Below are 25,156 nucleotides of genomic sequence, written 5' to 3'. Positions count from 1 at the left end.
TTGCCGTATCGGAACAGTGTCTCCTGTGTCGATCTTGTGTTTCACCAAACCAGTTCTTCCGATGTCCCCGTCGTTCTTCGAGAACATCCCGGCGTAGCGTAACAGGAAATTTCTCGTTTTTATTAACTGTAGCTTGGTAAGATTGTCCTTACAGCCATCCAGAAGTTTCTGTATGTTAACATCCTGGTTTGCAGCTACTGTCTTCCTCCCTTCTTCACACTTTCTTAACCAAGCTATCTCCTCACAAGCTCCGATCACTGTTCCCTTCCTAATGATTTGCTTGTACTCATGAGGATTAAACACGGGAACCATCGCAATCTGGGAGTTACCCACAAAAGCCCTGGCTGGGATCCATGTCGTGTCCGATGTCTCTCTTTCTATTATAGCGCATTTACAAGGTCTTCCTCTGTCATCCCTTGGCAGGACTACTGGGACTAGGGTCTGCGATCTCGGATTTAAAGTAGTGTCTCTTAAGCACAACACTTTCCCAACAGTTCCGCCTTTTATTGGAATTTCTTCACCTCCATGCTTCAATACACCATGTTTCATGTCAATGGTACACTGATGATTTCGAAGAAAATCCAACCCAATGATGCAGTCATCTGTGATATCCGCGATTACCACTTTTTGCCAGTACAACGTATCCCCGATTTTCATGGCCATGATCTTCTCTCCCTGGACTGGTATGCGCTGGCCGGTAGCTGTTGTGAGTGTTAAGTTTACATTTTCTCGCATATGTCGTCTTCCGATGCTCTCTAGTCTTCTTTGGCTAACGACTGTACGTGAGGCGTCCCGTATCCAAAGTGAAACGGCAAGATTTTTCATTTATCATTCCTTCTATAACTAAAGTGCTTCCGTCACATGTCTGCTTAACGAAAATCCTTGGGGCTTTGCTTCTACCGGCCAGCGCCCACCCCACTGACCTGGCCTTTTCTAGTTTTCCTGCTGCTCCAGTTGATGTTGTTGAGACCGCCGCATCCTTCCTACCTTGCGTTATGCTCTCACGCCTGGGGCAAGTGCTCCTAATGTGTCCTCGCTCCCCACACCCATAGCATACTGGGATATATGCTTGCCTTCGGCTGGAATCTGCTGGTACAATTTTGCGGAGTCTCAACGCCCGAGAATCGTGGCGAACCGCTTCCACTTCCAACGCATGTGCCACCGCTTTCTTCAAGCTGGTATGATGACTCAATCGTACGGCTTCGGCGTCCCGTATTCCATCAATGAAAACTTGGAGCAACATTTCTTCTATTGCAGCTGGCGACGACTGATATGCTTTACGCACTAGTTTCTCGGCTTCCACGGACCACTGCTGTAGAGTTTCCCTGGCCCTTTGACTGCGGTCCTTAAGTTGCGCCCGGTACACATGTTCGAGGTGTTTATCACCATAGCGTGCCTCCAACGCGTCAATAAGGTCTGTGTAGGTCACTTCCTCTTAGTGCTTCCAATACGGAGAGTGCTTCGTCACGGAGCGCTAGTGTGAGGGCAGAGTGCGCTTCTTGGTCACTCCAACCGCAGGCTCTTCTGACCGTCTCCAATTGTAGCTTAAAGGCAGCCCAGGAAGACTTGCCGTCGTGGGGAGGTACTTTTAAATTTCTGCTCGATGTGGTTCCGCAGGAAACTCTCGTGTTGGCTGAAGGACACACGACCCTCCCACTAAGCTGATTAATGGTAACTTCCATCTCTCCCATCTTCCGTTGCAAGTTCTCTTCAACTTTGTCCATCTTCTTTTCCACACTGTCAATCCGGGCGATCTCTTTTTCCACAGCGTCAATACGGGTGGAGTTTTTCTGCACAACGGATAAAATGTCTTTGGAGAGGCTTTTATGCAGGCCTCACAGCTGCTCGTCCTGTCGGCGTGCTTGTTCCTCCTGTTGGCGCGCTTGCTCCTCTTTCAAGCCCCGCAACTGCTCCTCTTGTCGGCGCGCTTGATCCTCCTGTCGGCGCGCTTGCTCCTCCTGTCGGCGCGCTTGCTCCTCCTGTCGGCGCGCTTGCTCCTCCTGTCGGCGCGCTTGCTCCTCCTGTCGGCGCGCTTGCTCCTCCTATCGGAGTGCTTGCTCCTCCTGTCGGCGCGCTTGATCCTCCTGTCGGCGCGCTTGCGAGTCCAGAGCCGGATATTTCTGACTCGTCCTCTGCCGCTGTAGCTGCTCACGCTCGCGTGGTCACTCCCTTCTCGTTCCTGGGCACTAATGGCATTTTTCCAATCCCACTTCTGACACCAATTGACACGGGAGTGGGTCAGGGATTGGAAATAATACTCCGCTTATATTAACGAGTCTTTATTTGCGTTCACTTTTTCTGAACTTGCACTTCGCCGGTCTGCCGCTGTTCCTCTTTTGGGCGGCGGTACCTTCAACGCGTCACACCGCACCGAACACTAAGTCTCTTCTATCTTCTTGGAACACTTCCACTTTTCACTACTTCTTCTTTTCTTGTTCTTCTTCTTTACACTTTCGAGTCAGAACTAGAACTACCGTAGGCCACGTAGGCCCGGATCCGTTCTATTTTCAAAATGATTCTCCCATTCCATCTTTAAATTTAAATTGTACTAGAAAATACTTTTAACTATTTTTATCCTGCTTACACATTTTCCATCCCTTTTTTTCTGTTCGATTTGATCCTGAACTTACTAGAAATTTCCTTTAACTTTACAAAACCCAAAAAAATCCATCCACTTGTAGGTGTATCGAACCCGGGTCTACAGCGTCTAAAGTAAACACTTTTCCGCTGAGCTACGAGTATTGCTGACGGAGCTGTTGAAATTAACAATGTCTTGAAGTTTGACAACTCTCGTCATATACTTCGAAGGGTTGCTACGCAACAATAACTTTAAGGGTGAATACTAATAAAGGTACTTTTGTAATGAAGTCCCATTCACTGTTCAGGCATTATCTATAAATAAATTTAAATAAATTCATTAAAAAGAGGCTCTGTCGTAAATCCTACTATTTCATAGCTGAATATCTTAGTGATCCGACAGCCTGGGAACAATGATATTATAGCACTAAAAGAGGTAGATATGTCACTAGCGCGCCGAAAATCATATGCCGAAATGGAGTCAATTGGTTCATTTGGTCGTAGTCGCTCTCTCGATACGAAAACGGTACACACGCGTTTGTTGTTGATATAATTGCTTACAATTTGATATAGGTACAACATTAAAATGCCGTCTTGTGTTATGGGAAGATGCACTAATTACGAAAGTAAAAAAAAATCATAGAATTACATACCACAGTTAAGAAATCATGAATTATAACATTTTATTTGATTTCTAGATTTGAAAATAGAAACCTTTCGGTTTTGTTTTGGTGTCTGTATGTTTTTTAATATTTTATCTATAAATAATTGATAACATCAATATGGATATATATTATAATAAATATTAAATTATTTTTATAAAATCAATGACACATTATCGAACTAATTCAATGCAGTTTTACTACTTTATAGCTTTTACTACATGAACTCATGAATGAATCGTAATTTAGGCATAAATCACAGTGTACGGTAAAAATCACATCTGATGAATTAACTGTATTTTTTCTATACAAATACGAAGCTATTAGAAATTAGAGTTATCTCTTTTTCGCTTGCGATAATTCCATTTACCATCCTTCTTTGACGTGTAATCGTAATGTAGTGTGCTATTGCAATGTTAAATTATTAATGTGTGCGTTAGTGTATCATTTTCAAAAACCGAATGTTGTCTACGTAACCTATCTATACTTTTAAATATCATTGCCTGGGAATGGATTATAATTATTTTATAGCAATAGCAATGACAGTACAATATCGTATATTTTATTAAAATGACATCAAAAAGTATTCTTAAGGAATCAATGTTGAGAAAATAATTTCTTTCTCGAAAATAGTTTTTTGATTATGGCTAAAAGATCGTTTTAAAAAGCATATTCTGATTAAGTATATCAGTTTGTGGTCACAAAAAAGTATGGTCCGCGGTGATCACAACATACCATCAGATGATCTTGATTGATTGTCCTCCTATAACATTTATTATGTCTCGCGTTTGGGCACATATCAAACAACTGTTGTTCACACAAATAAAACTGAAAACAAAATCTTATGAACGGTGCGGGACTCGAACCCGAGACCTTTCGCGTTCCGTGCTAGCGCTCTTTCCAACTGAGCCAACCGTTCGAGTGACGTACCGTTTATAAAATCTTGTATGCTTTGTTCAACTCTCAGGTTGTGGCTTTATCTACAGGATCTACTTTACCTGCTCAACCTCAATATTTGTATACTAGGAAATTGACTTGAGATGTCGCTCTTGCAAATCTAAACAATGTTTTTAAAGTGATAACCCTCACTGCTGGGATTTATTACACAAATAAAACTGAAAGCAAAATCTTACTAACAATCTTACTCAAACCCGCGACCTCTTGCGTTCCATGCTGTTGTTCAGTTAGTAGAACTGCACCAGGGTCCGATTGGAACTGACATTCCCGTTAATATTTTTTTATAATTTCAAATTTCTATATTGTTCATAAAATATATACAAAATTACTATAATTACTACTATAATCTACTTATTATAGCAATAAACATTTAAGCCTTATATATGTAGGTCTCAGAAAACATATTTCTACAACCCTATCTACGTGTTGAGGGATAAAACTTTATTATGCTTAGAACTAATAGGTACATAAGGTTTGTGGGGGGAAAATCCAGAAAACAGGGAAAGCCTGGCTATCTGCTATCAGCTCACGTTCCCGTGGTACTATGCGTTCTTAAATAGCACTTAATGTCACTGATTGAATGATTGTTAACACATATTTCATTCACACCAGATGTAAATCTGTAACGTCTTTACAGACGTTACAATATTAAATATAGAGGAGCCCAGATTCGATTCCGGTTGTCTACAGCTGATTAAAAGACATTGTGCATAATGATTACATAATTAAAGCAAGCGTGAGTAGGTAGTTAGAGTTTATTTATTTATTTATAGGACAACCAGTAGTTGTTACATTCTAATACGCTTAAAATATATCAAATATTAACAAAAAGTGAGTTGAATGTACAACAAATTAAGGTGTCATAACATGCACAGTCTTTGCTTCCGTGACACCAAGAAAACAATTATGTAAAAGCAAAAATTATAAAATTAAGATACGAATTTGAAAAGAAGAAAAAAAAGAAGAAGAAGAAGAATATTAATCATATTTTGGCGCCTAACAATCTCGTAATATTTTTTTAAAAGCAGGTAAATAATCTTTAAAAATATCTACTTCACCACAGATGGAGTTATAAGTTCTTGATAGACGTGGTATGGGAGAAAATTGCTTAAGGTTAGTTTTGGCAAATGGCTGATGGAACAGGCCAGCTCCGACCTGCGCACGCCTTGGTACTCGGCGGGGAACTCGTAAGCTGATGGAGTGCACGAGTGATGGACTGTCGAGCTGATTTCTAATTATTTTGTATAAAAATATTATATCTAGCATTTGTCGTCGAACAGAAAGACTTTTTAAGTTAAAGTGTCTCAACTTATCGCAGTACGATGGCAATTGCTTATGTACCCCACAAGAAAAAGCAAGGTGCCATGAGAAACGTTTTTGAATGCGTTCAACTCTTAATTGATGAATGTTGTATTGAGGAGACCAAACGATGCTTCAGTATTCTAGATTACTGCGCACATAAGCATTATACAGGGTTATTATAGTTGTTGGATTGCGGAATTTTTTACAGTTACGGATGATGAAGCCTAGCATTTTTGAAGATTTATGTGTATTATATAATTTTATTCGAAATAGAACCCGATTTATTTCTTTCTAGACGGTTAGCTGTCTATATTCACAGCTCTGGTTTGATGCTTTAGTTAAAGCAGCAGCTGACTGCAAAACAAAGGAATCGAACATAGGTTGCGGCGCTGGAAACAAAGGATCTGAAATGCAAAGTTCTAAAGAGGAAATACAACCGTGCCTCCAGATTCTTTAAGTTGAAAATTGCCTATGCAACGTCAAAGCACGTCATCATCGCAATCGGCGAGCAGTTTACTTGTTACCCGGAACACCCTGGAATACGCAAGATTTTTTTAAGAGATAAGGGGACCAAACAAGCAGGACGTTCAGCTGATGGTAATTGAAAAACCAACAATATCTGAGCAGCACCAGTTGTTCAGTAATTTCACTCGCTACGGGGCCCTTCAGACCGAAACAGAATAATACTTACACATTACTGCTTCACGGCAGAAAAAGGCGCCGTTGTGCTACCCATAAATTAGCGAGCGTCCTGTCCAAAGGAGCCTCCCACTAATTCTGGGCGTTTTCGAAAACAGGTAAGCAGGTGGTCCCTGCCGCCGCTTCATGAGGAGTGAGACCCTGGCCCAAACGACAAAAGAGACTTTTTGCTCCGACTTAACTCTTGACGACAACGGAAACATCATCGTGGGATACGATGTCAGAGCTCTGTGCCTGAAGTACCTACAGTTCAGACAGAGAACTGTTTAGCGAGCCTTGTTTTCTTCGACGTAAAGAAGTCAAGCAGGCCGGAAGCCATTCCTCCCATCGTGCTCATGATGTGTGCCACTGAGTTAAGGCCGTTGCTAATTAGCTTATTCCAGTAATCATATTCAAAAGGCGACGTCCCGGTCTCATGGAAGGCAGCCCTTGTTCATCCGATTGAATAAGTTCGGATCCAGCTCACTGCAAGCCCATTACTATTATCTTCTAGCTATCCAAAATCATTGTAGGCATAATTAACCGCCAGCTCAATCAAATACTGGCAGTACGGCTTTCACCATGGTGAGTCGACGGGCGATCTTCTTAGATCTTCCACTCTACTGCAAAAATATTTCATAGACAGGTTTTCAGTTTTGGAATATATTAATTTTAAAATCGAAAACGCACTGGTACGTGGCATATGACGATCTAACCGGGGGCTCTATAGTGAGAGATACTGGTTCTACCGATCGCACCACCGATATTGTCAAGGTCGCCGGAATACATTGGATGAGGGTAGTGTAGGATCGATCATCTTGGAGTTCTTTGGGGAAGACCTTTGTGTGAAAAGCAGTGGACGTCTTTCGGCTCATGTGAAGATGCTGATGATGATAAGCACTATGTTTAAATATATTTAGCAATAAATCGTTGACTACTTCATTATATTTGAATAAAAATATAAAACCCATTCTGGTAATATAATTTATTGAGGTCGTATTGTGTAATGTTTGATATATAAATAAGTAATTAAGACTTATTGTTAAATTATATTACAACGGTAAATGTACCAATCTACCAGACCATTGAAATTTTAATTTGTCTGTAACCTTTGGCTATACAATCTCATTTAGCTCAGGATAGGTTCTTATATAACAATTATGAAGAACCGTAGTATAATTTTCGGACAGCCACTCATTAATTTCAATATGATTTTCAGTCGGTAAGTTTTCTAAATTGCTTTTCTTGATTCATTTAAATTTTCAATTCTCAAGCGTAATTTAATAACAAAATATGCTACTATCAATTAAAAATCTAATAATTATGCTATTGTTTGTATGATAATGTAAATTATAAGACCTAAACCTGCTCTGAATGTCAAACTGTATGTTAAATTTAATTATTTTCAAGGACATTTAGTTAAATAATTAAATATAAAGCCTATTCCTTAACATATTACTTAGAAACCACCAATTTAATTCATTATTTTTGTTTACAGCATTTGGTGTAGTTGATTATTAGGTTTTTCGTATGTGTGACTATTCTGGCCGTAAATATTGTTTTGCAACTTTAAAAGTCTTTTTGTATTATTTTTATTTATTATATTATCAGACAGAGTAACAAGAAGGCTATAAACATTACGCTTTTGGTAAAAAATCTTTTTTTTTTATTCGATATTTTTTGAGCATCTGAATGCAGTTTCCAGTTTCAATTATGTAGGTATTATGACAAAAAATGATTATTATGATACCTAAGTCTGTTCTGTTAAATCAAATTTCCAGTAATTATTAGTTCGCTTGCTCCTGATATTTTTGGCTTACGAATTTTGAATTTTGTAGGTTTACTAAATACTTCAATTACATTATTTCAAGCCAATAATATCACTTTACAAAATGAAAACCTAATGGCTTATCCGGATATATAGGATAAGCCCTAAATCCATACCCACAGTAAAACTTGACCAACAACTGGACCATAGTAGACTTGCGTGGAAGGAGTTCCGCAAGGATCTGTCCTCAGTCCAACCCTTTTTATCTCAAATACTTATGACTTGGAATCTTCACCTCCGAACTCTATGTTGATGATTTAGTTCTATATGCCAGGAAACACATTTAGTTCATTATTTGTCAAGAGACTGTCTAAGATTGTTGTGAAACCCCTCTCTAAAAACTTTCCAGGCTGGAACAACAGACATTTTTATCTGTAACAGTAGCTATGGCTGGGCTATGAACCCATTCTCAATATTCTTTGAAGTCATAAATTAAAATGATTTCTCAACTCTTCCAGATCATTTTTTTTAGGTCACAATAATTTGTATCATAAAGTTGAAGGTAAACACTGGTCTGATATTCCTGGTCCACCAACCTTGCCAATTATCGGTCAACTTCATCATTTTTTACCTGGACGTAAGTTCATTCAAGTATTATGAATATTATTTATTATAATACTTATTCGTCATGATTATTAGCCAGTTAGTCCTTTCTATTTAAATTAAATTTTATTGATTTTTTTAAGAATTACGAACAGCATATTATAGATTACATAAATATCAAATATTTTTTTAGAATGATAATGCCAATAGCTAAAGTTTCCAAAAACATCATACCTACTAAATAAAAACGAGATTTATATTGAGATTATCTAAGGCGTTTTGTAACATAGAGAAATATTATAACTCAATATCTACTTATGTATCTACATAAAATCTATACTATATGTACATACATATGATAAAATAAATAAACATTTAAATTCATATCAGCTGCTCTCGGCCACCAGAGTCCCATTAGCGGCCGTTTTCATTAAACTATCTATCCTTCAAGTCAAAAATACTCTTAAGTTTCTTTTAGTTATACTTGCAGTTGTACTTTTACGGCCATTTTCAATAACCTATCTATCCTTAGTTTTATTTACTAGAGGAAAACAAATCCATCGTTTTATGCTTACTTATATTTCAATAACCTATCGACAAATAGCATGAGACCATAACTAATAATATAAGATATTAGACATAACAATTGATAGATAAGATCTTGTCATTAAACGGTGATAGCAAAATATCCGTAACTAGAGATAGGTACGTTATTGAAAACGGCTGGAAATGTATGATTTCTTGTACGATATCTTTAAATCTTTGAATTTTAATTTTTATCCTAAATATCTTTTGGCAATATCATCAGACTGTAGCAGTTCCTACCACTTATTATATTTTCAAAACTATACTGATATTATACGCTTAAATTGTTTTAATTTTAAACTGTTTGTACGGTGGTTTGGTTCCGTACAGAGTAAAACACAAGTTAGGCTCAAATGGTATATTGAAACCTTAACTTATGCTATATGGTAAAATGGTAAAATGTTGGTATGGTAATGAGCACGCGAATCGATCGGCGGCTTGTCGCGAACTGGTTACAATATTACTTAGGAAATAACGCGAGGCGACGTAAACGCTGATACGCGAAACGTGATGTACAGTCGACATGCTGTTGACCGTACATGCTGCCACCGCGAGAGAAGAAAGAGTGGTGGTGAAGATGGTACAAAAAAGAAATGGTTATGGTTAGCGAGTGACGTGAGACAAGGTGATAAACAAATTTGCATTATCTAATGGTAACCTTAATGTCTCTAGCCACAGTAATCACTAAAATTATGCCTATGCACTACAGGAGAAGTGGATTGGTCTTTCACTTCATCACTACACTTATCACTATTTTTACTAGCACTAGATTGCCCGTGGTTAACTACACTTACACACTGGTCACTAACACTATACACAAACGCTGCGTTCGTCAGACCCCGCGGCTCAGGGCGCGGCGGGTGCGACGCGGCTGGCCCTGCGCCAGCGGCTGCCGGCGCGGGCGGCGCGCTGGAGTCCTGGCGTCGGCTGCGGCGCGGGCACCACCGCCGCACGGCGTACGCGGCGGCCCCGGCCACCAGCACACCCGCCACCACGTATATCGCGACGTAGTGGTGAACGTCGTGATAAGATATACCACCCTTTAGACCACTCTCTGAATTCATTTGTTTTATTTTTGCGCCTATATCATCTAGCTCCTGATCGTAACCACCCATCACTGATGCTGGCTCCGAAATCAGCGACACGAACGTCTTATTCTGGTTAAAGATGTGGTTGATGGGGTGAATGTCTATAGCTGGTATATCCGTCTGTATGGTTAATGTATTGTTCTGAAGCCTCCGAGCATAAATGGTAATGTCTTGTCCTTTCAGAACACAATCTGGACCCAACCTAATAATGCCGCTATTATTAAGATGATTGGAAAACATTTGCTCTCCACAGATGATACGTACTGGATACGAGTCGCAGCAAAAGAAAAAGTATGTATTGACCTCGCTTAGCTGAGACCACCAATCTAGACATTTGGCAGTTTTGGTTCTGCACTGCTTCGTCTCCTGGTCTTTGGAGCACATGACGTCATCATGACTCATATGAGAAATTGGTTTTTCCAAAGGACAAAGTTGTGTCTCAGTATCTAAATGAAGACAATTATTTAATTCTAAGTGTGATATGGTCATAAATGAGTCTCTTCGTAAGTTGATCGCAATGTAATCCGAAACTGGAACTAGGGTGACCATGGTTTTGCCGTTCCGTCTTGGTACAGGATAAATTTTATATACTTGGTAATGGTCTCTACTCACTAATGGTATTCTAATTTCAAAAATAAAATAGTCATTTAGCATTTTCGCTCTGACCTTGAGTAAATGGTACATTTTGGTTAATTCTGTATGCGTGTTCTCTATTGGTAAACTTAAATCGTTGGACAATCTTCCGGAAATAATATTTAATTCTTCTAGAAGCTGGTCGGGTTTCAAAAGATGTATGTTGAACTTCCCAAAGTACACCTCCGAAACAGTATCTAAAAGAACATCCTGCACATTCTTCAAATTCGACTCCAAGCTGTTAGCTGCCATAGCGCATAATAAAAATTCATTATTGTTTTCCACGTCTTTCAATTGACTCTTGACATCATTGGTAGCGTTCTTTAACTGGTTAAGGTAATGAGTAAATATTTTATATTGTTTGTCAATTGAGCCTTGCATCCTCTTCAATACATTATATTCTGCTTCTATTACGGAAGTCTGGTTTTTCCATAGAGCAGCAAGATGGTTTTGGTTTTCCCTAATTAAATCGATGTCCTGAATATACTGCTTAGCGAATTGGTCATCGAGTACACCGAACAGCGCGTGTGCAACATTACCCACAGCGTTGATAAGGCCGCGCCTGCGCCGCGCGTGCCCGCGTGGGAACTGCTGCGTCGACAGAATGTTATTGTAATGCGATAACTCTGTATAACTGTGCTGTAATTGTATTAAAATAGATTCACAATGGTTTCTGACTGACGATTCCTTGCAAATATATTCCATATGATCAATATATTTGGATAACAATTTACTGCCTTGCCAATATGGTTTTAAATCGTAGTATACAACTAGTTTCCATTCGTCCTGAACTAGTCGCATGGTTGATATTTTATCTAAATATAAACTTTGACTGTCGTTGAAGTTTATAGCGTTGTATGCACACGTGGCTGGTGAAAATAAAAAGGTAAACAACATAAGTGCCATGGTAAATAAATTAACAATTCCTCTTCTAGCTCGTCGCTTTGGTTTTGGTAAATCGTCGTTCGACTGGTGTTTCGGCTGGTTATGGTCAGTGGTTTCATGAATTTGGTTACTGTCTTCGTCGTTGGAGTGGTTAATAGGTAAAAGAGATAGTTTGACTACTGGTCGCTTCATAATGCCATTTTTGGTTTTAACAGAGACTACTCGAACTAGCCCATCTTGCCCCGGATGTAGCTGCACGATTCGACCGAGAGCCCATTTACCCGGTGGCAGGTTAGCATCGTGTATAATTACAATGCCGCCAACATTTAAATTTGGTTGTGAACGTCGCCACTTGGACCTAGCGTTCAACTGTGTGAGGTACTCCGCTCTCCATCTCTTCCACACATCTTGGTAAATCTTCTGCACTAACTGCCATCTGGTTCGTAAGTCGTGTTCTGACTCAACAATGGTCAATGTTGGTCCACTGGACAGAAAATGAGAAGGGGTCAAACAATCTAAGTCTTCGACGTCTTCACTCAGCGGGCACAGAGGTCTGGAGTTAAGGCATCCTTCTAGCTGAGCTAGAAGAGTAGAGAACTCCTCGTAGGTGAGTTTTTGTTCTCCTATTACTCGCTTCAGGTGGTATTTCAAGCTCTTCACTGCAGCCTCCCAGAGACCGCCTGCGCTTGGCCAAGATGGTGCGTTGAAGTGCCATTCTATCGACATTTCAGCTATTTCTGCATAAAACTGGGCATTCAATATGGTTTTCAAGTTAACAATCTCCTCTTGCAAAACTCTATTTGCTTTTATAAAGTTCGTCCCGTTGTCACTGTAAATGTGACCGGGCGATCCTCTCCTGGCCGCAAGTCTTCTGAGGGCTGCCAAAAATGCTGAGGCGGTGAGATCAGAGACCAACTCCAAATGTACAGCCTTGGTCGCCATACACACGAAGACGGCGACATATCCTTTGGTACATCTCACTGATCTACCCTTCGCAGACTTGACGTCAACAAAACCAGTAAAATCAACCCCCAAATGGTAAAAGGGGCGGGTCCTGTTGATTCTTGCAGGTGGTAAGTCTCCCATCAACTGGTCGTGTTTCAGGGGGTCGTGCCTTCTACATAGCACACATCTCCGTAGCCTCTTCTTTACAGCATTGTTTCCTCCCAGGATCCAATATTCTTGACGCAGCCAAGCAAGGGTTAACCGGGGACCCCCATGAAAGGTCATCTTATGCGCGTGGTCAATAATCATGTCAGTAAGCAAATGGTTATGTGGTAAAATACACGGATGTTTCATACTATCTTCTATTTTGGCGTTGGTCAATCGCCCCCCAACCCTCAAGAGCCCCTGGTTATCAATAAATGGTTTCAATTTTAATAATTTACTCTTAGGGTTAGGTTGGTTATGGTTTTTAATATATTGTATATCTTCTAAAAATTCTACTTGTTGTATATGCCTTATAATTAAGTTTTTAGCTTTTCTTATTTCTAATATAGTTAAGTAGTTTGTTTTATTAGTATTAAATGACTTAGGTGTAAAACGTAACACCCACGCAAGCACTCTTGAAGCTCGCGTAAAATCGCTGTATCTGCTAATTATACTATCTATAACCTTGTTTTGATATTTAATTGTGTTTACATTTATATTTAATAATGGTTTTTTAAGCTCTTCGCAGGTTGTATATAATTTATTGGTTAATTTGGACTCTTCAAACGATCTTAGCCAGTGGGGACCTATCCACCACATGGAATGGTTAATCAGCTGTTCTGTGGTAATGCCTCTACTTGCGCAGTCAGCTGGGTTGTCCTTTGTTGACACATAATGCCAGCTACTCGATGGTATAATGTCAATGACCTGCTTCACCCTATTCGCGACGAATGGTTTCCATTTACATGGGTCGCCGTTGAGCCAGCCTAACACAGCTGTCGAATCAGACCAACCGTAGATTTTGATGTTGTAATCTGATAGGCATTTACAGGTGATCTTCATGACCTTGGTAAGTAGAACCGCTGCACATAACTCTAATCTAGGTAACGATACATTTTTCTTTACAGGTACGAGACGAGACTTCGAAGCTACTAATACTACAGAAGACTGGTTGCTGGTAATATTGTTGACTCTGCAGTATACAACACAAGCGTAGGCATTTTGTGATGAATCACAAAACCCATGTAATTCAATGGTGTCGTTCTTAGAAGACTGCAACCACCTTGGTATGGTAATATGGCTAATTTTCGTGATGTCAGCCTCTATGGTTTTCCATTTTGTGTTGATGTCAGCTGGTAATTCGTCGTCCCACAGAAGATTTAAGAGCCATACTTCCTGGAAGAGTAGTTTCAACTTGGTGGTAACTGGTGAAAGCCATCCAAGCGGATCAAATATCTTCGATATATTCGAGAGTAAACTTCTTTTGGTGAGTTTACTGACTGGTTCGGAATTCAATTGAAAAGTGAAATAATCTTCGTCGGGATGCCACTTAAGTCCTAATGCCTTGGTTGATTCCTGGTATTTAAAAACATATGCTTGGTCTTCGCATGGTAACTGGTTATCTGGTAGTACATCTGGTTGATTTGACGACCACTTCCTTAGATTGAATCCACCTAACTTAAGGAGATTTATGAGGTCGGAAATCAGCCTCCTTGCAGACTGGAGGTCATGATGTCCATGGAGGAGGTCATCCATGTAGAGCCTGGTAGCCAGAACTTCTGCTGCTTCTGGGTAACGGTGACCTTCATCCTTAGCCAGACGTTTCAATGTCATCATGGCTAGGAATGGTGCGGCCTTGGTGCCGTATGTGACAGTGGTAAGTTGGTATTCTTCTAATGGTTGCTTTTCAGAGTCCCTCCACACGATCTTCTGGAGCGGCTGGTCATCATCATGGACATCTATAAATCTGAACATCTTCTCTATATCGGCTGTGAAGGCTATTTGGTACTGCCTCCACTTTAATATGAGAGTAAACAAATCCTCTTGTAAATTTGGTCCAGAGTACATAAGGTCATTCAACGAAAGTCCAGTCGAAGTTTTCGCTGAGGCATTAAAAACAACTCGCGTGGCAGTCGTCGTGGAATCCGTTCTGATTACACAATGGTGAGGTAAATAGCACTGAAGTATCGGATTACTATTACATTTCTTCATATGGTTTAAATTAATATATTCATGGATAAATTGTTTGTAGTTCTGTTCGATAATTTTATTTTTACAAAATCTGCGTTCTAATTGCCGAAATTGGGCTACGGCTTTGGTTTTAGACTCACCCAATTTTTCGGTAATCTCTGGTTTTAATGGTAACCGTACAACATAACGTCCGTCTGGTTTGCGCGTAGTATGCTGTTGATAATGATGAAGGCAATGGTTATCTTCATCCGTAATATTTACAGAGTTGTCTGAGATATCTTCAATCTCCCAGAACCGCTGTATATCCTGCAAGTCGACCATGACGACGTTGCAATATGTTTGGTTTGGTTTTATGGTACCACTAAGAATCCAACCGAGCTTGGTATTTTGCGCGATTGGTAGTGATGTGCCATTACGAATTAAACCTGGTAAAATAATTAATTCGTAAACTTCAACGCTTAAAATTAAATCTATTGGTCTACTTTTATAAAACTCTGGATCTGCGAGTGGTAACTTTTGTAAATACGGCCAAGCTGGTTTTTCTAATGTTTCGTGTGGTAAATTCCCGACGACATGCTTCATCACATAGGCTTCCGTTTTAAATGTGAAATTATTATGAAGAGATGACACTGAAAGCTGTGCGACTCCCTTACTATTGTTGGCTTTTGCGCCTACTCCGACCACCACACAGTGGCGCTTAATCCTGGGTAGGCCTAAAAGTTGAGCGGCATTCTCTGTAATGAGAGATGACTCCGCGCACGGGTCTATGAGGGCTCGCATGGTATGGTGACAGCCATCCATAGACATAATATTAACTTTAGCTGTTGCTAATAATTTGGGCATGGTTTCTTGTGGGGCATTGGTAACGCATATATTGGATCTTCTAGGAGAATTTTCGATCTCGGTATTTCTAGAAGTAGATGGTGCAAAAGTGACAAGAGCATTATGCAGAAGAGTATTATGCTGCTGGTTACAAAAACGGCAAGTTTTTTCCGAAGAACATTCCTTGTCATAATGGTTAATTAAACAGTTTTTACATAATTTGTTGGATTCAATGACCTTAAGTCGATTCAGCGGTGCGGATTCTAGAAATTGTTTGCATTTAAACAATTCATGGCAACACGTTTTACAGAGTATGCATTTCCGTTGTGGCGCAATATGTACTGGTTTCGTATTGACGTGGTTTATTACAGCTGGTCTTGGTTTAAAATTTCTGTTCATAAAATTATGTAAATGGTTATTGGTATGCTTTTCAGCCCATGGTTTTTGGTATTGGTTTTGGTGTACCTGGGATGAATTTGATTTGTTGAAGTCCTGCTTACGACGAGAGCTTTCTAACGAAGTAAATTTAATTTCTAAAAATTTCAAAAAATCTAACAAAGTAGGCAATTCTTTTGGATTCTTAAGCGACACAATGTAATCATTATGGGTTTCAGTATCTAACTTTTGGCACAAAATATAGACGATCAATGGGTCCCAGTTGGAAATGTCGATGCCCATTGCTTTTATAGAGTTAAGACACTCGTTGGTGGTGTCATGTAACCTTTTGATGACCGCTGCAGATTGATGTTGAATCGTAGGCATGGTTAGTAACAATTGTATGTGAGAATTAAATATTAACCTAGTATTATGGTAACGTTGGTTTAATATGTCCCAGCATACTTCGTAGTTTTCAGAATTGATGCGTAAATGGTGAACTAATTTTTCAGCCTCGCCACGGAGCTTACTTTTCAAGAATTGCATTTTCTGCGCATTTGGTAAAGATTTATTATGGTGAATTGTTTCGGAGAATAAATCTTTAAAACATATCCAATCTTGGTAGTTTCCGCTGAAGGTGGGAATGTCCATTTGTGGGGTTGAACGTTCCCTGTAAGATGACGACCACATCTGTCTGTTCACTGCCTTCTTCATGGTGTTGTATTTCTTCTCCATCTCAGCGAATGCTGTCTCATACTCTTCGTTGTCGAGCAGCCCTTCGCTGTCGATGTCCCAGTGAAGAGAATCGATGACCGACCATCTTGATTGGATAGTTCGTAAAATATCTTCGAACTCCCAGCGGTCGGAGCAGCTTTCAAGGTCGACAGCCTCTATGGTACGGGATAGCGCCTTGAAGTTGCTCTTCTGCTTTCGCAGCATTTCTTCGACCCTACTGGAGTTGCCCTGGTTCGATAGCTTTGGTGCAGGGAAGCTAAAAGAGGGACCCTCCTGAGCGGGAGAGAAAATATCGCGCCTATCTGAGCCCTGCGATAATGGTGTAGCAGGTCTCAGTAATGGTTTGCTGGGATCGCTGGTTACGTAATTAGAAATCATATTCCTAACTTCCTGGTAAAAATCTTTCGTCCGCTGGTAATGGTTTTCCGCGAAGTAGCGATGGTTAGGGTCTTCAAACTCAGCACAAAGCCTAGTATGGTTGGTCTGGAATTCACTCCAGTACGAGTCTAAAGCGTTGAGACGTTTTTCAATATAGGCGGGTGTCTTTCGTTCTGGCCCGTCCTTCTTGAAATTAACACACTGCGTGTTAATCGCGGACATAATCTGGTTTTGGGTGGTTAATAGAGCCTCCATGGTTACGGGTCAAAAGAGAGTGGTAAAGAGTGGTGAGTGATAAAAAGGAAAGATCTTACTTGAAGACTGGTACGTGGTGACCTGGTGTGTCCTCAGCAGTCTCCCCGTTGGTAGTCGCTGGTAGTATCGCCGATCTGGTGAACTGGTTACACTCCACACACAAGCACTTTGGTCAACACTAATTTGGTTCACTACACACGCGACGAATTTTGGTTAAAATGGTTAACTAATGGTACTGGTTAATAGAACGATGGATCACAATGTTTTTGTGTCCTCGAAATGGTTAAAAAAATTCTGGTCACTGGTTAACAAAAGGCCAAAGGACCACAATGTCCTTGGAATGGTTAAAAAAAAAAAATTTGTCACTGGTTAACAAAAGGCCGAAGGACCACAATGTCCTTGGAATGGTTAAAAAAAAAAAATTTGTCACTGGTTAACAAAAGGCCGAAGGACCACAATGTCCTTGGAATGGTTAAAAAAAAAAAATTTGTCACTGGTTAACAAAAGGCCGAAGGACCACAATGTCCTTGGAATGGTTAAAAAAAATTCTGGTCACTGGTTAACAAAAGGCCGAAGGACCACAATGTCCTTGGAATGGTTAAAAAAAAAAATTTGTCACTGGTTAACAAAAGGCCGAAGGACCACAATGTCCTTGGAATGGTTAAAAAAAAAAAAAATTTGTCACTGGTTAACAAAAGGCCGAAGGACCACAATGTCCTTGGAATGGTTAAAAAAAAAAATTTGTCACTGGTTAACAAAAGGCCGAAGGACCACAATGCCTATGCACTACAGGAGCTTCACCCTATTCGCGACGAATGCCACGCGAGTTGTTTTTAATGCCTCTGTCGGCTCCGGCTCGAAGGACCACAATGTACGGTGGTTTGGTTCCGTACAGAGTAAAACACAAGTTAGGCTCAAATGGTATATTGAAACCTTAACTTATGCTATATGGTAAAATGGTAAAATGTTGGTATGGTAATGAGCACGCGAATCGATCGGCGGCTTGTCGCGAACTGGTTACAATATTACTTAGGAAATAACGCGAGGCGACGTAAACGCTGATACGCGAAACGTGATGTACAGTCGACATGCTGTTGACCGTACACTGTTCTTTTAATTGCTCTCGAGAACCTAAGTTATACAAATAGTTTTTCCTCTTTTTACAAAAAACATAGTTTTGTAACACACAATACTATGAAAATAGGTGAAATACATAGGTTTTGCTGTAGAACTAAGGAAGTATAATTTGTATGGAGATACAGTCACAGCAAATGATTTACAGGCCCTCTACACGATTGCAGTGGATATGAATTCCAACATCATTTATATAAAAACTACGGACCTATAGTCAAATTGAATGGTATTCTTGGAAGAAGACCGATAGTATTTTTATTTGATGCTGAAGCATCCTCACGAGTAAGTACGCATCTATATGTCAACTTATATAAAAATCTAATTAGTTATGACAATAGTGAGTGTACAGTAGGTTTACAATTACAAATATTAAGCCTGGGTTGCATCATTTAAGGTTAACAGTAATGCCGATTTAAACATAGACTGTGGAATGTGTTGCACCATCGTATTCCTTGGCTAATAGCTAATGTTTAAGTTAAAAAGTGGAATATCAAGTCAATATCGAATTTTTATTTGAAACTTTTGACAGATTGCTATTTAGCTACTTAGCATTATAGATAGCTATAATCGGCGAAGTATAGACGGTTACGGTTACGGTTAAAAGTTAAAGTTATGAATTGTCGCAAGCAAGAGGCTCTTTCTAGACGTATAAATTACTAGCTGATACCCCGCGACGTCGTTCGCGTACGTATTTTTACACCTTTGGGTTACATTACTGGACTTTTAGTAGGGATCCCTAATTTTTTTTAAATGTTATATAGCCTATAACACTCGGGGATAATGTAGCTTCCCAACAGTGAAAGAATTATTCAAATCGGTTCAGTAGTTGCGGAGCCTACTCAATGAAAACAAACAAACAATCAAATCTTTCCTCTTTATAATATTAGTATAGATAACTATAAACCATTCATGGCAGCAAAACTTAATTTGAAGTTCTTAAAATTACCCAACAGACGTGGACATTATATCTTCCGCCTCCTCCTCATCATCCACTGCTGGACAATGGCGATCAGTCCTGCGCTGCCCTCATCCAACTTAATATATATAGCTCGCTAATTAGTTTTTATGTGCTATGACATTATAATTTATAATTATTGTCACTATAAACAAGTGTAGAGGTTCATTTGATCATAACACAACATCACCTTTATTAGGATTCCGTAGCCAAATGGCAAAGAACAGAACCCTTATAGATTCGTCATGTCTGCCTGTCCGTGTACGTCATAGCCAATTTTTTTTAAATACGTATAAATAATGAGAGCTTATTTGGACTGTATAATTTTGATCAAAGATTTTTAGCCTTTTCAATTTAAATAATTAATATCATTTTCCATTATATATAACTTTTATATTATGTTACTTGCTGCTGCGGAACCTTTTATGGGCGAGTCCAACTGCCACTTGGCCGCTTTTTTGTTCTTCTGTTAGTTCATATTTGTTCTGATCAATGACATCAATTTTTAAAATTACACACTTCTTAAAAATTGGATTCTTGCTCAGAAAATATCGGGGAACAATATTAATGTGGGCATAACTCTTAATAGGCTATATGCATGAATTTTAAAAATATTTAAATTTGATTTTTTACATCCTAAAAATTATCAAACACATCAAATTATAGATAAAAACATTCTTATTCAATTAAAAAATAAATATTATTTCCCGGCGATATATTTCGGCTATTCAAACGCGCTATTTTTCGCGGGGTTTCTGTGACGTCAGAGTGTATCCCAAGAATCTATATTGTACTAATAAATGTATGGTTTTGGACCGTTTTTTCCTTCGGTTATACTGCGAAAACTACTGAACCATTAGAATAACTCTTCTACCATTACATGCAGCGTGTTTCGGAGAAGATTTTAGTATATAATATGTTGGTGACTACTTATTAAGAATCTATTTTTTTACCTGGAAATACCTATAAATTCGCAATACAACTAATTCAGTCCATGATATTTCATTACTTAAAGTGATAATTTAACAATGAGCGGGCGCGTTTTTATTTAGTTTATAGTTTGATTGTTTTTTACTTTAAAAATGCAAAAACTTAAATCGGAATCTTAACATTGATCTCAACGAGAATCATATGTTAATGATCTTTAATAACAGAAAAAACAATGGATATGGTAATTCCAGTTAAATTATATTTTCTGCTTTATATTATGGTTAGTTTTAAAAATAAATATTTACTTATCTCCTTTGCAGAGGATGCACAACGGCGCCTATTTCTGCCGTGAAGCAGTAATGGGTAAGCATAACAGTGTTTCGGTCTGAAGGGCGCCGTAGCTAGTGAAATTACTGGGCAAATAAGACAACATCTTATGTCTTAATTTTTTTTTTGTGGCTCGGGACCTTGATAAGCTACCACCGATTACATTCGACCATCTTGATGTTTCTAAATTCCTCAAAGACATGGCCATTATTCAGGCTGATATCAAGACAATTAAAAAATCGTATGTGACCACGAAACAACTCCAAGACATAAAAAAGGAGTGTCTTAATTTTAAACAGATTTCACAACCATTTTCAGCTATTAAAGTTAATGTGAAAAGGGGCGCGTATCGCGACAGCAGCCCGGATGGACCTATGTCTTACTTAGACCAAAGTTTTATTTCGAACCAAGGTGACCATTCGAAACATGATACTAGAAAAGATAGTAACTTAAATTTCAATTATAGTTGTTGTTCGAATATAAATAAAAGTTATAATGAGGGTAGTCAGAAAATTAACGAAGATTTTACGCATCAACCGGTTGAACCCCGCAAAGAGAGCGGCGCGGGGCGAGTGTGGTTATGTAACTCGTCATCGGACGATACGATTGATCGCACAAATCAGCTGGTGCCGCAACGAGCTAGCGCCTCCTTTGCTGAGGTAACTAAAACTGGAGGTGAATGGACAACGGTACAGCGCCGAAAAGCTAAGCCCAGCTCCTATAGATATATAGGCAAAACAGGGGTCTCTAAAGATAAGAGTAGTAGTTTTAGGGCAGCGATAAAATATGTACCGATTTTTCTTACGAAGGTGCATAAGGAAGCAACAGATAAAGATATAGCGGTATATATTTTCCACAAAATGAAGGAAACTATCGTGGCAGAAAAGCTTTCTATCCACAAGGAAAAGGAATTTAATGCATATAAATTCTCTGTGCTCGAGACTAAATTATCCATATATTTAGATGAAAAGCTTTGGCCTGAGGCTGTGTCCAAAACCACCATGAACGACCATGCGCTCCTTTGTAAATGACTAACATAAAATTAGCCAGTTTTAATTGTAAGGGGCTAAAGCGCTCATTAGAAAGTGTAAGACAGTTATGTATGACCTCGGACATTTTGGCATTGCAAGAAACGTGGATTCTTCCTCACGATATACCGTCCCTCAACAGTATTAATGGGGAGTTTTGTTGTACCGGTACAACCGCTGTGGATACGGCGGCAGGATTGCTGCGTGGCCGGCCCTACAGTGGCGTTGCTTTGCTTTGGAGGAAAAGTGTCTTTCAAAATTAGGGTAAAGGTCAGTGCTAGTGTTTAGTGTTTATACGCCAACGGATACAGTAATAAACCTCCCGGAATTTACGGATTGCCTTAGCTCGGTGAGTGCTATCATGAATAACGAAAACATTGAGTCGGTTTATATACTCGGGGACTAAGGGGGGGGTCGGTTTATTAACGCGCATCCGAACGAATCGTTTAATAATGAGTTAACATCTTTTTGTAATGAGTTAGAATGGACCTGTGCGGACGTTCAGCTTTTGGGTATAGCGTCGGACACGTACAGCTATGTTAGCGAGGCTCACGGGTCGAGACGCTGGCTAGACCACTGTATTACTACGAAGTCTGCTTTAACGACTATTGTTAATATTTTTGTACTATATGATGTGTTAAGGTCAGACCACTATCCATTAATTATAGAAACTAATTTAGATTATATTAAACCAAAAATATCGTGCATCATTAAATTTAATAACGTACTGTGGGGAAATAGAAACCCGGAACAGACGGGCTTATATAGTGAATTATGTGAAGAGAAATTGAGTACATTACAACCAGTAAATGAAAATCTCTGTGATAGTGGTTGTAAAATTATGCATAATTTAAATATTATCGACCAAGTGTACGATACTATTGTTACTACTTTAACGGAAGCTGCCTCTCAATCCAGTAATGTTGTTAGGTGTAGGAGGAAGCGGCCTGTGGTAGGATGGAATAGGTATGTTCAAGCCGCTCATCGAGAGGCCAGGGTCTGCTTTTTTGATGTGGATATGGTGTGCTAAACCAACAGCGGGTCATGTGTATGAGGACATGCAAAGAAGCCGGAGTGTCTTTAAGTCGCGCTTAAAGTGATGCCATGATGATGATGAAAATAATAGCGAGCAGATCAGAATGGACATTCTGGCTTCACATCACTCACACCATGATTTTCGAGAATTCTGGAAGGCTAGTTGAAGGAGTTAGTGATCACAGCCTCATAGCTGATGTTTTCAAAGATCACTGCACAGTGAGATCACCATTGGGGCTATCATATTCGAGGAGAGATGGGGAAATGTGTGTATGGGTGGTATCCGATTTACAGCGAGTGACGTTACTGAAGTAATCTGTTCTATGTCGCGGGGAAAGTCTCCTGGCCACGATGGACTTAGCATTGAACATCTGAAATATGCGGGTCCTCATCTCCCTAGCGTGCTTGGAAATTTATTTAACATATGTATCAGACATTCATACCTACCTGCGGCACTCATGAAAACTGTGGTGGTACCAATTGTTAAAACAAAACCGGGGATATTAGCGTATTGCTAAAGTACTTGACGGTTTGCTTTGTGCACAACTTGACAGATACCTCAACTTACACGACAATCAGTTTGGTTTTAGACCCGGCCTGTCCACGGAGTCTGCCATTTTGTGTTTGAAGCAAACTGTCGGGTATTACTCAGAGCGACAAACGCCGGTATATGCTTGCTTTCTCGATTTGTCCAAGGCATTTGATCTGGTTAATTATGATATTATGTGGCAAAAACTAAGGAACACGGGTATGCCTGACGAGCTCATAAAAACCTTCACATTTTGGTATCGGAACCAGATCAATGTCGTGCGATGGTCGGAAGGCTTTTCTAGACCGTATAGGTTGGAGTGTGGGGTGAGGCAGGGCGGTCTAACCTCGCCTAAACTCTTCAACCTTTACATCAATGGACTGATAGGCGATCTCAGCAGCACACGTGTCGGTTGTCATATTGACGGAGTCTGTTTATATAATATTAGTTACGCAGATGACATGGTGCTGTTGAGTGCGTCTGTCTGTGGTTTGAGGAAACTGATGGGTATATGTGAAAACTATGCCCGCAGTCATGGTCTGATCTACAATGTAAAAAAGAGCGAGTGCATGGTCTTTCAGGCGAAGGGGAAACCACTCCCATCCCTTATTCCGACAATCAAATTGGACACCACTGAAGAGAGTGGATCAATCTAAATACCTAGGGCATGTTACCTTTGACTTAAAGGATGATGCAGATATCGAGAGAGAGCGCAGGGCGTTGTCTGTTAGGGCGGATATGATCATCCGGAGATTTGCTCGCTGTACCGTGCCAGTAAAGATTACACTCTTCAAAGCATACTGCACCTCATTTTACACGAGCAGACTGTGGGTCGACTTTGCGCAGAAGCAGTACAATGCCCTGCGTGTTCAGTATAATAATGCGTTCAGAATGTTATTGGGGCTGCCACGATACTGCAGCGCGTCGGGGATGTTTGCTGAGGCACGCGTAGATTGATTTTATCCGACTATGCGTGAGCGGTGTACGTCCCTGTTGCGTAGGGTCTGGGCTAGCCCCAATGGTATTCAGAGGGCATTTTCTCACAGGTTCGATTGTCAGTACCTGAACCACTGCTGTTTGATACATGTGCTGACAAGTCGGTCCTGTGATAGATTAGGAAGGTTTAGATTTTAAGATATCTTGTACTAACACTAGGTTTTAAGGTATTTTGTTACTAACACATTATGATCCTTTGTTGGTCGAAATAAAGAATTTATTATTATTATTATTAAGGTGACGAGCGCAATTGTAGTGCCGCTCAGAATTTTTGGGCTTTTCAAGAATCCTGAGCGGCACTGTATTGTAATGGGCATTGCGTATTTGATATTACCATCATCTGAACGTCCTGTTCGGCTCGTCCCGTATTTTCATAAAAAAATAATAATTTCTAAGTTCTTTTGAAATGCATCAAAATAAGCAAAATAAAATGGTACCTGTAATTAAATTTGCATGCACATTTTTACTGAAAAATGAACTAGGAATGAATGAAGGAACGCAAGAAATAAAAGGCTTTTTATTATAGAGCGCAATTGCGATACCGCTAAAATATTTGGGTTCAATCAATAATTAAGGGCGTCGTATCACTCACCACTAGAATGTCTTACTCATCTTCTCTCTTTTTCCAATTAAAAAACCTAATTTAATTTATTTCAAAGTTATCCAAATGATTTTATGAGACTCAAGGAGTCTCGTGCCAGATTTTGGCGACTCAACATGTCCTGAGGATGCCTCGTGTAGAGGCGATACACGTGTTGAATTGTTTAAAGACAAGACTTATTGGCGGAATTATCACTAA

At 39.6% G+C, this 25,156-nt stretch overlaps 1 protein-coding gene across 1 annotated transcript in view; it reads left to right on the top strand.

Moving 5' to 3' along the window:
• The window catches only part of LOC126974647 (cytochrome P450 CYP12A2-like), a 49,474-nt gene that overhangs the window by 18,458 nt on the left and 5,860 nt on the right, over window positions 1-25,156 (top strand). The gene's annotated exons all lie outside the window — the stretch shown is intronic.

The sequence above is a fragment of the Leptidea sinapis genome, chromosome 33 (genome assembly GCF_905404315.1).
Source record: "Leptidea sinapis chromosome 33, ilLepSina1.1, whole genome shotgun sequence".
Taxonomy (NCBI): Eukaryota; Metazoa; Arthropoda; class Insecta; order Lepidoptera; family Pieridae; genus Leptidea; species Leptidea sinapis.
Note: the sequence above shows the minus strand (reverse complement) of the source record. Positions and strands in the feature narration are given on the sequence as shown.